We start from the raw sequence: 13,297 nt of genomic DNA on the forward strand, positions 1-13,297 counted from the left end.
CCGAAGGCAGTCGCTTAACCGACTGAGCCACCCAGGCGCCCTTTTAGTAAACTTTTTATTGAAGTACAATGCATGGTCCCGCTACTGTATTGACAACATGTTTGGCGGTCAAACTCACATGACACAATAGCATTTGGTCCAGCAGTATGTTTGCTCAGCTCTTCAGAGAGATTCAGGACAGGAAAAAACATGCACAGACCTTCAGTTTCAATGAAGCCTCCCAATTGTCCATGTGCATAGCTGCTTGGGTCCCCCCTCACCCACCTAGAGAGTGTGTGTATTTGATTGCTGGTGATGAGGCCATAGTATGTGGAGGTCATCTTTATTTTATTTTATTTTTAAAGATTTTACTTATTTGACAGAGAGAGACACAGCGAGAGAGGGAACACAAGCAGGGGGAGTGGGAGAGGGAGAAGCAGGCCTCCCACGGAGCAGGGAGCCTGATGTGGGGCTTGATCCCAGGATCCTGGGATCATGACCTGAGCTGAAGGCAGACGCTTAATGACTGAGCCACCCAGGCGCCCTCTGGAGGTCATCGTTAAACAAAGAAGCTTCTCTCTTGCTTTTCTACCTGTCACGTAGGCTAACAACTCACAGGTCTCCCAGCTCACGTGCTGTCTAACAGATCAGAGATTTTCACTGTACCAACACATGTCCGGCCCTGGGACCGAGCATTCCCAATTTATCTTGGGACATATTCAAGGGACTGTGCTATTCAAGTGCTGGGAAAGGTAAGCCTAAAATCCTCCCAGGCAGATCTAGGTCTGGAGGAAAAAGAGTAAGGTCTGCTGCTAACACTTTGCTCACATAATAAGGTATCCAATCACGTGTAGATAGCTTAGTTTTCATAAAGTGAGTAGATCTGTGTAACTAGCACTCAGATTCAGAAATGGTACATTCCAGAATTTCAGAATCCATTCTCATTTCCTATTCAAGTCATTAATCCAATAGTAATCAATATCCTGATTTCCTACACCATGGATTAGTGTGGGCTTTTTTGAACTTTATATAAGTGAAATCCAATGGTATGTTCTCTTTCATGCCTGGTTTCTTTCACTTAATATGTTTGTTTAATCCATCCATGTTGTATGTAGTTGTATTTCATCAATTCTATGTCTGTATAGTCATCCATTGTATAATTACACCACAGATTATTTATCTGTTCTACTCTTTATGGACATTTGGGTTGTTTCTGGTTTTTGGCTATTAGGGTTGGTGCTGCTATGAACATCGTTCTACACGTCTAATGGTGAAAATATGAATGTATCTCTGTTATGTATATGCTTAGGAGTGGAATTGCAGGGCCAAAAACTATGTGTGTGTTCAGCTTTTATAAGTAGTGCCAAGCACTGTTCTAAGTGGACATTACCAAGGACACAACCAGCAGCAGTGTGTGAACATTCCAGTTGCTTCACGTCCTCAATGGTATTTGGAATCGTCTTGCTCATTACAAGGGCCAAAGGATTTTTATGAGCAAGGATGTCACATATTTACTTTTGTTTGTTGAGCGCTGTTACAGTATAATCTCTTTCCTGCACTCTTTGTTGTCCGCATAGCAGTGTGCTCCATGCACGACCAAAAATAAGTAGTATTTGAGAGGATCAAAATGATTTGGGGCAATACAAAAGGAAAAATATTAGAGATGTAATGCAGAGAAGGGGAACTTGATAGAAGAAAGAACTTGGATCTGGAGATATTATGAAAGATCTGAGTTTCTCATCATGTGTGGGATGAACACACACACGCACACCCCACATGGCTATTTGTCTCTCTAATTTCTTTCCATGGAGTGGGGTCTTATTAAATGAAAGCTCATGATTTGATAAGAAATGTGATAGGTTTGACTACATAAGTTTGGGGGTAGGCATCAGAGACAGATGCATGGCTTGACCTGGAGAAAAACTGGAGACGGGCAGGAGATGAGAGAAGCAGATAAAAGAGCTGGAGCGAGGACGCTGCCTGATGGCAGTGAGAGACTTGGGAGAGCAGGAACGTCTGTTATCTTGTGCTGTCCCACCCCTGTGACCCCAGACATTCCTTAAAGTCAACCGGGCTCATGAAGGCTGTGTTTGAGTGGATTTTATTGTGTGTGTGGGGAGAGCATAGTGTGTACTTCACACCTGGTTCTACATGGTGCAGGGCAGCACCTGGGAAGAAGAAGACACCGCGGGACAGAAGAAACTTAGCATATAAGCCCCCAGGGAACTTGTCTAAATCTTGGGGAAAGCTTTGGTTATGTACCGTGGTACAACTGCCGCACTGAGGATTGAACTTGATTTTGAGGATAGAAAGAACCTCCCCTAACCCCTGGGCTACAGACACTAAACTTCATAGCAACCTGGATAAATGGGAGAATCAAGGAGTTCTTATCTGGGTGATGGCTGCGCTGGTGGGAAAATCCCACATAAATGGTATGGAATGCAAAAGAGAATGTGTAACAGGAGAGCATCAGCCAGTGATGCAGCGAGACAAGAAGAGTGTAGACCAGGGTGGAGCCATGGCCCTGAGCCACGCCCAGAGAAGAACTGCTCCAGTTCCGTTGTGGAAACTGGGAAGTCAAACAGGGAAGCGTCTATACGCAGATACACATTCACACCTGGCCAGGGTAAATATACTGCCCGACACTCCGTGTAGGAAGTGTAATATTCTTTCTTTTTTTAGTATAGGCAGCATTTTTTAAAAACATAAACTTTATTTTGTAGAGCAGTTTGAGGTTCACAACAAAACTGAGCAGAAGGTACAGGGAGATCCCCTGTCGCCCGCGCCCCCACACACCACGGCTTCCCCCACGTCGACGTCCCCCCAGCAGTGGCACATTTCTGATAGTGGATGAGCCCACACTGACACGTCTTCGTCACCCAAAGTCCCCAGTTTACATCGGGGTCCACGCTTGGTGCGTGCTTTTGTCCGTTTATCCACCATTATCGTATCAAAACCAATATTTCCATTGCCCTAAAAGTCCTCTGCGCTCCATCTCTATCATTCTTCCCTCCCTCCTCAACCCCTGGCAACCACTGATCTTTTTTTTTTTTTTTCAGCTTTAGTGAAGTATAATTGACAAATAAAACTGTAAGATATTTGAAAAAATAAATAAATAAAATGTAGCACTTCCTCTAATTCCAAATGTAAGCAAAACAAAATGACAACAAAATCCAGTACTTTATATTAGCAGTTTCTGTGACTTTCTTACAATGTGGAAAACTGTTATTTTCATATCATATGAAAGTTGTTTCAGTTTTGTTAGGAGAGAATTTACATTCATCACTACTTCAAAGACATGAAGCTTTTAAACTGCCACTAGATCTTTTCATTTAACTCAAGAAAAAAGACATATTACTGGGGCACCTGGGTGGCTCAGTGGGTTAAGCGTCTGCCTTCGGCTCAGGTCATGATCCCAGAGTCCTGGGATCGAGTCCCCCATCAGGCTCCCTGCTCGGCAGGAAGCCTGCTTCTCCCTCTCCCTCTCCCTCTGCTGCTCCCCCTGCTTGTGCGCTCTCTCTGTCAAATAAATAAATAAATAAAACTTTTTAAAAAAAGACATATTACTAAGGCACACATGTGTTTTCAAAATATTTTGGTAGCTTGTCCAATACAATGGGTTACCTTATTAGCTTCATTTATTTTTATTTTTTGCACTTAAAGATCTTATTCCGAGGAGGAGTATAAAGGCTTCACCAGACTTCCAAAGTGATCTCTAGCATAAAAAAATTAAGAACCTCTGTTTTGAACAGAGTTTCTGAATCTGGACCACACACCACTGACCAGCTGCTTATTGTTGTTTTAACAGAAGCCTCTTGAGGATTTAGTTGGGCCAGTGCTGTGGGCAGATTCCCCAATGTGGAAATCCATCCAGGCACTTTCCATCCTCAGAGCCATCTCTGTCCCCCTCCCCAGACATTGCCAGGGCTGGTCCTCAGTTCTGGTTTGCATGACCTCTTTTTCACCTGCCTTCTACTCCTATGATGAGCATGATGGGGGTGTGATGAGTGGAGTCTCAACTGCTCCCATATTTGGCAGCAGAAAGGGGGGCTGGATAGCAACCAGCCCCTCCAACCTGCGTGCGGTCCAACTCCAGATGAGCATTTCAGGCTCTCTTTTCCTCCAGAGCTGGAGGGAGAGAAGTGAATGAATCAAATCTCTCTGGAGGCCAGGATGGCTCCATTCTACTTCCAAAACAAGAGCGGTGTTGGGCGGGGGGGGGGGGGTAGCCCAATCCCCAGAAGACAGGCATTTTTGACCATCACCACTGGTAGGGAGGTGCTATGGGCATCTAGTGTCTAGAGACCAGTGATGCTGCTAAACACCCTACAGTGCACAGCACATTCCCTCACAAAGGATTATCCAGCCCCAAGTCAATAGTGCTGAGGTTGAATCAGGAGTTATTGGACTGAATGACTGGTCCAGGGGTGCGGAAATTCACCGTGTTATCATAGTTCTAGCTCCCTTTCTTGGTCCCTAGGCTGTCTCCCCACCCCCAGGTGAAAAGTGGCTGCTGTAGCCACGTACCTCACCTTGACACCTCAGAGCATCTGAAGGGAGAAGACATCTTCGTGCCCGCATTTGTACCCGAGTCCCGATATTCTCTCTCGCTGGATCAGAGCCATGCGTCTCCTTGAACACACAGCTGCGGCTCGAGGCGTGGAGTGCTCTGACTGGCTCAGCCTTGGTCACATGTTCCCACAAGAGCCAGGGATGGACTCTATTTACCTGCCACCACGTGGAAATAGGAGCTGTGAGCTCCGGAGAGGGCAGGGCAGGGAAGGGGGAGTAACAGATGCTGGAATGATTATCAACAAATATCCACGGCTCTACTCTTCCTAATTACTCTCTTCCTTTCTGGCCATTTAACATGTGGTCTGCTATCTTTTCGAGGAACCACTTGGAGCTGTTCAGCTATGGTCCATGTCTCGTTAATGTAAATTAGCTCATACATGATTAGTAAATTGGGGAATTTGTCTGTACTAAGTGCCACTTGGCTGGCTTCAGTCTTCTCCAGCACTTGAACGTTTTGAAATGATCTGGAGGAAGCTTCATAATTAAAGAGAGAGCTTTAGCAATATATGAGGATCTTAAGAAGAAGCTGAAAAGCCCATGCAGATGCTTTCCTTTAGGGCAAGTGGAAGCGGGGTTTGATGACTTTGGCTATGTTAAGCTGTCGGGGAGGGCTGCAAGTGTAGGTGAAGAAGCTGCTTGGATTGGAGCAGCATGCTGCTTCCTTCTGTCACTCACTGACCCCACCTCCTGCCACACTCCCCTTCTCCTGTGCAGCCCCTTGCACAGCCCAGGGCTCTGCTCATCTCAGGGCCTTTGCACCTGCTGTTCCTGTTCCTGCTTCCCCTGGATGTCTACCTGGCTTCCCTCCTCAGGTCCTCCAGATTCTTGCTCAAATGCTACTCTCTCCTTAAGGCTTTCCCTAATCATCTTATTTAAAATTGTAAGCCCACCATGGACATTGCCTGTCTCCCTTTTCTGTATAATTGTTCTCTATTGCTCTTAACACTATACAACAAGTCATATATTTCTACTTATTTAATTAATCTATTGTCTGTCCCTCTCCCATCTGCAACTGTAACAGGTGTGAAGTCAGGTATTTTTGTCTGTTTTGTTCCCTGCGGATACCCAGGTCCTAGAACAGGGTCCGGCACAGAGTTAAGCTAATAAAATATTCATGGAATGACCCAATGAAAAAAGAGTATTTTGCTTATCCAGAAGCTTCATCTCCCAGAGATGGAGATTAGTCTGATAAGCAGCTCTTCTCTTGGGATTCTGGGCTAATCCATTGCTTTTCTATAACAGCCCCGGAGCTGGTCTTAAGGGTTCACTTGTTTCAAGTTAGCACACTCCTTGCTTGATGACTTAAGGTCCTTGATCTGTAACAGAACTAATTTACTTTCTTTGCGATTTGTGGACCACTAGCCTTGGGGGATAAAGGACCAGAACATTCCCAGGCCACAGAGGCCAGCAGGTCTGTTTAAGCCACCTCGGCTTTCTGATTAGCCCAGCAATCTTCTAGCAAAATGTTTTTCATTTTTCAGGTCACACAAATGACTTTACTGACCTCCTTTTGCCTATCTGTAGACCTCGTCCTCCTTTGCAGAAAGATCAGAGCACTCTTGCACAATCCCTGATACCGAGGACCCAGACCTTCAACCTCCGAGCACCAGGATAACTCTGGAGTTAGCGTCATCAAGTCAGCATGGAATCAAGAAATGTCACGGACCACTGTACTCCCTTAACTGATTAACCCCCTTTAAAATTCTCTGCGCCAGGCAGAAACCTCTGACTTGGCTTCTGGATAAGAGTCGGCCTCCTCCCCAGGTGGCCGGCCTCCTGAACAAAGCTTAAATTCCTTTCTGATCAAAACTTGTCTTTTGAGTATTGCCCTTTCCTGCCACAGGCAGCGAACTTGGCTTTCAGTAACATTCCCACACAACTGGTCGTACTGTATCACCTCAGGTAATCACCGGGTCTTCTTTTGTTCTTTTCCAGAAGCACTTGACTTGCACATCATTTTCTGTACCTCCCTCTCCCTCCTTAGGTAGAGAAAAATACATTATGTTAGGGATTGGCATCCGATTATTAGAAAAAAAGACACCTGCATAAATTACAGGAAAATATAAATCCATATAGATAGCTAAATACTTAATAGAGGAAGTCGATGATCTTTACGTCCACGGCAGGGATGGAAATTTCCTCACCCTACGTACGCCAGAGGCGGACAACCTGTAGCGACTTTATTTTGTCTGTACCTCTCCTACTTTCCTCCTGTTCCCCCACGTGCTGGGGAATGCTGGGAAAATGCAATTTCACCTAATCTCGTAGCTTCAGCCCGCTACACACATGAAAACATTCCTTGTAAGGGAAGAGGGTAGTCACTCAGATTTTGCCTTTCCCTCCCTCTGGTTCTGCCAAGGTAGTATCTCAGTAGAGAAGGGAGAGGGGTGGCTTTATCCAGGGGCGATATTCAAAACATTTCACAACTGATTTGGCCAGGCACAGACCAATCAGAATGGACTGACGCCGGTCATCAGCCCAGCCCTTCTGATGCAGACTGCGGCTCTCTCGGCCCCCGGAAGGTGACCTTGAGGTGGGGAGGTGAATGCGAGGGCTGTTTGGATTGGAGCAGTGTCCCCTGGCACCTCTGGTCTCAACAGTAGTTCTTATCTGCCTGCTTGCTGCTCACCCTGCTGGCATTTGCAGACCCGGTTGGTGGCTGGCTGGGTGGGTCTCTCCTGCCTTGATCAGGGCCTCGAAGCCCTCCCTGGCTGACTCGACCTCACCCCAGTCCCTTGCTGGCACCGAGGGCCCCTCTCAGCCTCCACCACTTGCCCCTTGGCCTGGACGGCTGGTCCGGTAGCCGAGGCTGCCGGTTGTCTCGCCGTGACAGCATTTCTGGGTTTTTTTTTTTTTTAAGATTTTATTTATTTATTTGACAGAGAGAGACACAGCGAGAGAGGGAACACAAGCAGGGGGAGTGGGAGAGGGAGAAGCAGGCTTCCCGCGGAGCAGGGAGCCCGATGTGGGGCTCGATCCCAGAACCCAGGGATCATGACCTGAGCAGAAGGCAGACGCTTAACGACTCAGTCACCCAGGCGCCCCGCATTTCTGGTTCTTAATTCAGTTGCTTCATGAGTCCCATCTTGAGCATATATGGAAGCTTCTGGGTCCCATCCACATCTCATGGGGACTGAGAATCGCTCAGAAAATGTTTTTCACTTTTTCAGCTTCTATCTCTGTTCTTCTGAAACTTTAATCTATATACAATCGCTTGGAGACTTTGTTTAAATGCAGGTTTCTGATTCAGTAGGTCCCAGGTGGGACCTCAGGTTCTGCATTTTTAAAAGCTCCTAGCTGATGTCAAAGCTGCAAGTTCTTGGATCATATCCTTCTCCCAGGTGACATTTGGGTCCCCATACCCTACAGGCTAACAGGATTCAGAGAGAGGGAAATTGACTTATGGATAAGTAAAGATATTTTGAAAATAAACCCATTACATACGGCAACAGGCAACTTCCTGGGAGTGCTGTGGGTTTATCTTCCAAAAGTCAGCTACGACCCTTTATTCTTCCTGCTACGAACGAACGTTAAAGCCTCCACCTCCGAGGCTCTCTTGCAGGAGTATACTTACACCAGCAAGTTTCACATAATGAGATGCAGCCAGAAGCACCAGAGGAGAACTTCCCTTCCCAAATAAAAAGCCAAGACTCACCAGAAAGAAAACTTTTTTGCCTCTTCCTGTTGGAGCATGGCTTTGAGACTCGAAGGTATAGAGCCCGTCTGTGACTCTGAGGAAACAGGCATGAAGATAAGGGCCCGTAGCTAGGGTTGCCCGATAAAATATAGGGTGTCCAGTGAAATTTAAATTTCAGATAAACAATAAATAATTTTTTTAGTCTAAGTGTTGCAGTTACCGCTCCTGTTATGGTCAGCCCCAGAAATGGGTGGACCCCCTATCCCAAATTGGGTTCAGATGTAGAGACCGTTGACACCACACACATACCAAGAAGGTATGAAAGGTTTATGACTCACATAATGAGGGTTGCTGGGGACATCTGCTGGGACATCCCCAACAGATCCAAAACTAGCTTGAGAGAGCAGAATGGGGCAACTCCCTTGGAGTTTCAGGGTGATGGGGCTGGGGCTGAGCTGAAGGGCTTGGCGGTGCGTGGTTTGAACTTGCAGCTGGTACCAAGGGAGGGGGCAGTCAGCCTGTCTTATCAGCTCGCTCAGGTGTCGGGGGGGAATAAAGGAAAGGGAAGGAAGGGGGCTTGAAAGCTGTCAGCAAACATCACAAATGAAGTCAGACTATTCCAGTAAGTATTTCCAAATATTTCATGCGACATATTTATACTAAATTTATTTGTCGTTTTTCTGAAATTCAAATTCAACGGCTTGCCTTGCATTTTTGTTGTTGTTAAATCTGGCAATCCTATCTAGGGAGCAGAAAGAAAAGCCTGGGTCCCTTCTAGGCTTATGGAGCCATCGCTCCAACTCTGAACTGCCCACTTCCAGACTTCTTGTTATATGATACAAATGAACCCCTATTTCTTTAAGCCAATATTAGTCCAATGTTCAATTACCTGAAACCAACCCATTCCTAAATGATACATCTCTGCTGACTCTTGTTGGCAAGTATTGTACTATGTACTTCTACTTAGGTAAAGATTATCTACCTTATTACAGATTGTTGAAATCTGCCTAAGACATTGAAAACAACCATAGAATATGTGTGTATTTCAGCACTTTTTAAAAAAACAACGCTGAAATTGGGACATGACTTATAATAGGTGGAATCTTAGATTTAGATCTAAATGGTTCTCAGACCTGGCTGCTTATTAAAACCACCTGGGGAGCTTTTAACAGATGCTGCTCCCTGTGTCCACCCTCAGGAGTTTTATTTAATTGGTCTGGGGTTGGGCCCAGGCATGGTAATTTTTAAAAGCTTCCTCAGTGTAAGTAATTATGCAGGCCAGGACCAAAAATCATTGCACTAGATAAAATACTTTATGTATGTATAGGTATGTTTACTCTGAGTCAAACCTCCTTATGAAGTTTTTTAAAAGGCGGAACAATGAGAGAAACATGGCCCATCCATGCCTGATGATGAACAGCTATTTAACAGCCTGTCCCCTTGCTAACTCGACACCTACAGGCTTTAGCTAACCTGCCCACCCTTTCCCTGGGTCAGCTGCCAGGATGGCTATGCAATCAAGGCTAAGGAGAGTGAAGGAAACGCAGTGCCTTTTTACGAAGAGCCAAAAGCCCAGCGGTGGGGAGCTTGCTTGCAGCATCTCCCCTCTTGATGTCAATACTGTCTGGTCTCTGGAGGAGGATTTAAAGGCGCAGAGAAACGGGTGGGGTTCTCCTCTGTACCTCTCATCGGGGGAGCCACACAACATGCAGAAGTCCATGAAACCCGAGGAAAGAGCCAGAGGTTCATATATTTTAGGAAAGAGTTGGTTGGTTTTTGTGGCATCTGCTAGTTGACTGGGGGGGAAATGAAAGTCAGCTGAGTTTACTTCGGACTTGGAAGTCAGCCTCCCTTCCTCCCTTGCTTGGGAACGAAATTGAACATGTTTCTCTGTGGCTACAGATATGAGCGCTCATCCTTGATGTCGCTTGATGATTCCGGAGTTAGGGCCTTTCAGAGCCACTGGGCCCACAAATGTGTTTGGTGGCAGTGGGCTGACCTTTACTCTGCTGGCCTGGAAATTATTCCGATGCCGTGGAAGTAGATCAGGCTCCACCCCGGCTAGTCCGCACTGGGCTGCACAGCAAATAAGGAACACTTGAGCTTGTTTGACCAGTTCCTCCACGCTTTTTATTTTTCCTTTGGCTGCGGGCTAATCTTCAATCAGCAGGCACCTCCCCGTAAGTGGACCTGCTCTGTGTAACTCCAACTGCCCTGAGTTCCTTAAGTCTGTCTGATTCTAAACCAGTTTGGTTCCCACAGTAAGACATCATGGCGCTGTTGATGGTGGTTCTTCTTTCTGCCCATGTAAACTTGATCTGACAGCTTCCCTTTGCTGTGTGTCTAGCTCAGTGCTTGCTGAGAAGATTGAATCGCTGCATTACAAAGTCTAAAAGCAGACTCCAAACTGGTAGAAAGATTTGTCCTCTTTTTCTGTGCATGCAAGACTACTCAGAAGGAATTAAGTTCAAGTAAGGTAACGGGTAAATAAAACCTAATTCTATGGATAGGAATTTTTCTGTTTCCTCAAGCCTTGCCCATTATAACCCAGCTTTCTAGTTCCATGAGTTAAGGAGAAGAGAGAGCTCTTTTATGCAAATGTATTTTATTTAAAACTTTTCTGGTAGTATGATGAGATGTTGATGGTGAAAACAAAGACCAAAGCTAATTGAGAGACAGGGAGACCTCCTGAGTCAGAGGACGAGTTTGTGCATTCCTGGTCTATGAAACAATCTGTTTTATTGGCCTTCGATGTCCTTGAGTGTACCGTCTGGAGGTACAACGAACTCAAGGTGTAGCCCCACGTCATTACCCAGGATCCATTCTAGGACCCAGAGGCTTTCTCCATAGAGACTAGGGCCCTGGGTTGGCTTTCTATGGTCCATGAGTCCCTGGAGAAGGTATTCGAAAAACAGTTCACTAGCCATCCAGCCAGACTGAGTGGATGCTCTTTCCTGGCAGTCAGGAGTTACTGGCTGGATCACAAAAGCAGAAAATGGGAGCAAATTCTGGGGACATGCACTCAGACATGGCTTCTTTATCTCTACTACCAGCCCTGTCCATTGCTGGGGCCTACACATGGCTGGTGGGAAGGGAGGTCCACACGGTCTTATGAGTGTCGCAGGACAGAACACTGGTGTGACGACTTGGCTTCTGAGGGCGGGTGAGCTTGGCCTGCAGAGGTTCTACTCCCCTCAGCCCTTGGGGAAGTTCTACATATAAAAACTAAAATGCCTTCTAACGCAAAGGTTTTCTCCTATACCAAGGGCATTTATAGAGATTCATTTTCCCCTCCCGGAGAAAGGTTTTTCATGATTTGTGACGAAGGGGTAAAAGGGTGATTCAGGCAGCCAGCGCTCTCAAAAGGCTTTTTGCTGTTTTTTGTAACCAATCAGAGCTTTCAGTTGGGAAAAACATGTCGCTCGGTGTTATAAAATTTAAGACTCTTGGTAACCTATGCTTACCTCTAAGAGGCTTCCTATAAACTGAAGCCAGGGTGCTGTAATGTTTGATGAACATTTGATGAACACTCTGCTGAGATGTGCGGTTTCTACACATAGCCAACTCCACCAAGCCTTCCTTAGAGATGCTTACACTCAGTGGATCGAGTAGTCCAGGGTGTTGGCAAGCTTGTGTTTTGGTCCTAAGTAACTATGTGATTTAAGGAATTGTGTATTCTTTCTTTATTTATACAATGGATACCATATAAAGAGGCCTTTTATATCCTAGACAGTTTATTTCCATCGAGACAACTGAGAGGGTTGGTCTCAAACATGAGCTCAAATCAAAATAGGGAAAATTGATAAAGTCTTAGTGATGTGGTCAATACATGAAGCAAAGTTTTTTTGTTGTTGTTGTTTAAGTAAACTCTACCCCAGCCTGGGGCTCAAACTCATGACACAGAGATCAAGAAACTGAACCAGCCAGGTGCCCCCATGAAATGAATATTTCGTTCCAGAGGGGCTAGAAGGAAATTTGCTGAGGGTTTGTAAATGTAAATTTTAATGTAACGCAATGCCCCAAATATTTTTATAATGCTTTCTCCCTTTTCCTCTGCTTCTTCAATTTGCTGAGTTTGCAAATGTGAACTTAATATAATGCAATGCTACCAAGTATTTTTATAATGCTTTCTCCTTTCAAATTTCTGAACTGAGAGATTTCATTATACTGACTGCTTTGAAAACCTGTCTTGTTCAATGCAATTATTTAAAGATAAGACAGTTTCTCCTACCTTTGGTTTAGGTGCCAAATCAATTATACGGAAATGGTTTTGTGGAGAGCCTTCTTCTAAAAAACAGATTTCAATTTCAAGGAAAATGATAGAGCAAAATTAACCTAAGTGTAGATTCTGTTTTTAACCTCAAAACTTAAAAAAAAAAAAAATCTCCAATCTAAATGAGGATATTTTTGCCATTACATATACTTAACTTCAATAAACTAAAAATTGAACTCCAGCAAGCATAACTAAACCACATTTTATTGCAAATGAAAAATATACAGAAACATTAATTTGAAATTCATAAACTTTCTAAAATGAACAGTACGTATAAACATTTGAAAAATAGAAAATTTCACGACTATAGAGTTTATTCCAAATATTTGGGAACATTTCATATATATTCATACAAATTACTTTTCCACAAAGTTTTGTTAGAATGTGAAGATTGCATTTAGTTCAGTTTTATGGGCTTTAAGAAAAAATATTTTTGTTGGACTCATTTTGGTGTTGAGATAGTTATAATGATGGAATTCATTTTCACTTGGATTATTTAAAACAAACTAATGTGACACAACTTAAGAAAAGATGAAGAATGTATGAAAATTGGCAACTAATTGTCCTTAACTATCTAGTAATAAGACAGTAAGAATCAAAATGTCGATTCAAAGAGAACTAAATTCTATTAAATGACTCATACATCAGGCCCGATGTGGGGTGCTTTCCATGTATTTCATTTAGTGCCCTTAAAACAAAGGTGTTAATTTCATGCTGCTAAATCTAAAGAGTTTTATGAATACTCTCTGCAATCTGAACTAAAAATAAAGTTTTTTTTTTTAAGGTTTTATTTATTCATTTGAGACACAGAGATACAGAGAGAGAGAGCATGA

Source organism: Leptonychotes weddellii, chromosome 2 (genome assembly GCF_054177405.1).
Source record: "Leptonychotes weddellii isolate Sample4059 chromosome 2, ASM5417740v2, whole genome shotgun sequence".
Classification (NCBI taxonomy): domain Eukaryota; kingdom Metazoa; phylum Chordata; class Mammalia; order Carnivora; family Phocidae; genus Leptonychotes; species Leptonychotes weddellii.